Source organism: Macadamia integrifolia, unplaced genomic scaffold (genome assembly GCF_013358625.1).
Source record: "Macadamia integrifolia cultivar HAES 741 unplaced genomic scaffold, SCU_Mint_v3 scaffold1054, whole genome shotgun sequence".
In the NCBI taxonomy this organism is placed as follows: domain Eukaryota; kingdom Viridiplantae; phylum Streptophyta; class Magnoliopsida; order Proteales; family Proteaceae; genus Macadamia; species Macadamia integrifolia.
The window spans coordinates 105780-107943 of record NW_024868068.1 but is presented as its reverse complement, the minus strand read 5'-3'; positions in this window follow the sequence as shown (position 1 = coordinate 107943).

The window sequence follows — 2164 nt, the reverse complement described above, 5'->3', positions numbered from 1 at the left end:
TGTTTAAATCTTGATTTCTATTGAATGTAAGTCTATACTCGGGGTGTTGGGCAGACTTGATGTTTTAGGGTTTCCTCTGTTTATTGGTGATTGGTTGTAAATGTTGTATCGTGGGTCCTTGACAAGCGTAGTTGAGGTTGTAGCCCCAAATACAGTGGGTGTTGTGTTGAATCTAGTTAAGGGGTCGGTGCTCTTAATTGTGGGTGCAGTCGAATTACTAAGACCAGAGTTGAGTTATAGCTCAAACGGTCATTTGCTTCGTGGATGTTGGCACACTGCCAAACCACGTATCTCTTTGTGTCGTGGTTTGTGATTTGCTTTCAGGTATTAATTGACGAGTGTGCACGTGACGCAACTTGTGAGGATCATTTTTTTGATATCACTGACTCGCCCGCTCTTAGTGATCCATTGGGTATAACAGCTACTGCCGCACCTTCATCTACTGCTGCTGCTTGTTGGTGAGAGCAAAGGCTTAATGATGAAGCCTCTTACAGCTGCATTCGGCTGCTACTGATACAAGCTATAAGGAAGGAAATTATTATACAAGAAGGTGGTTGCTGCCCATCTTTGGAATTTAGCTGTTGTTCTGCTACTAATCATGACTGAGGATAGTAATTCTTGCACATGGAGCTTAGCATAGCAGCTGTCAAGAAGTTCAGATGTTACTAGGACTGAAATTACTACAAACTAGAGCAGATTCAAGCATGGAAGATTGCTACTACCTGGTTGTACATAGAGTTGATGCTGCACACAGGTAGGTTGGGCTGCTAGAACCTTCTTTCTGCTGTAAACATACTTAATAAGATAAAATTCCACCACCCTAATTGCTATCAGCAATTACATTAAGTAGGAATAAAACCCGTTTAGGGTTTCAAGTATACAGCCACCCAAAATTTGGGAGTCTGGGACAGCATGCAAAGGAATTAGGTTAATTAAAGTAGAAGCATTCTCGGTTAGGAATTCAGTAAATTAGGGACTAAAATTAGTCCCTATATACTTATTTTGTACTCAGTGGAAGAATTCCTAATTTTAGTAAGCTAGAATATGGCTCGTCCATACTTTTTATAATGTTCCAGCTCCAATTAAATCAGTATGAGAGGTGGGAAATTTTTTATTACAGAATTATAAGGTTTAAGTTTACAAATTAGGAAGAAATTCGAAGGTATGTTAAGGCAGAATTTTAACTCATGTAATTGGTAATTTTGTGGACCGTAAAATGACCCTAGGGACAAGGAGATACTTCCCCATATTGCCATGGACCATACCCATCGGCCATGGGCATCCTAAGCCAGAGAAATTGGCAGAACCACATATGGAAGTGCATAAATTTTTATAGAATCTCTCCTACCAATTGGGCAAGCGGCCAGCCAGTTGTCTCACACCAATTGGGTGTTTTTCAGCCCAATCAGCCCCTATTTTGGTTGAATGGTACCCTACCCCTTATGGGTTATGTTCTCTACCTATTTACCCAAATTAGCCCTATGAGTAGGGGTAACTCGGGGGCAATTTCGAGGTTTCAAATCAGATTAAGACATGGCTTGTTAAGAGTTGTTTTGGGTTCAGTAGTGAACCTATAATGAGTCAATTCAGAATATTTAACAAATGATACTCACATTTGGTTATGAAACTAAACAATCAGGCGTGGGTACGACGTCGATTGTGGGGATCTCATTGTACTTTTGATTTGGAAAACAAGGCGAGTGGGCGTATTTTTTTCTTTGTTTTATGGAGTGTTTATGCATTATTACTAGTTTGCGTGAATTATATGCATCAATGATATGTTATTGTATTGTTATGAATGTTGTGTGCCATTATTAATATTATCTACTAACCTGTGAATATGAAAGATGAGGCTGAGAAATGGTTTTGGACTGCAAAGGTAAGTGAGGGAAGTAATTATGGTTCTATGAATGAAATCTACAGTTGAAATTATGGTATTCACGGTCTGGGGCACGGTGTGGTAGAGGTTCTTTCCGGTACCGTGGGCCCAGAGGTTAGTAGTATAGTTAGTACAGATGTAGAGAGCTGGAAGTTTCATTTGGCTGATTTTCAAAGTTCTCATCTACGAGTGTTCAGCTAATGCTGCTAAAATTTTTCACTCAGATAGAACCTACAAGCCATAGATAAGAAACTGGCCTAGAGGGTGACCCCGAGAAGAAGACTC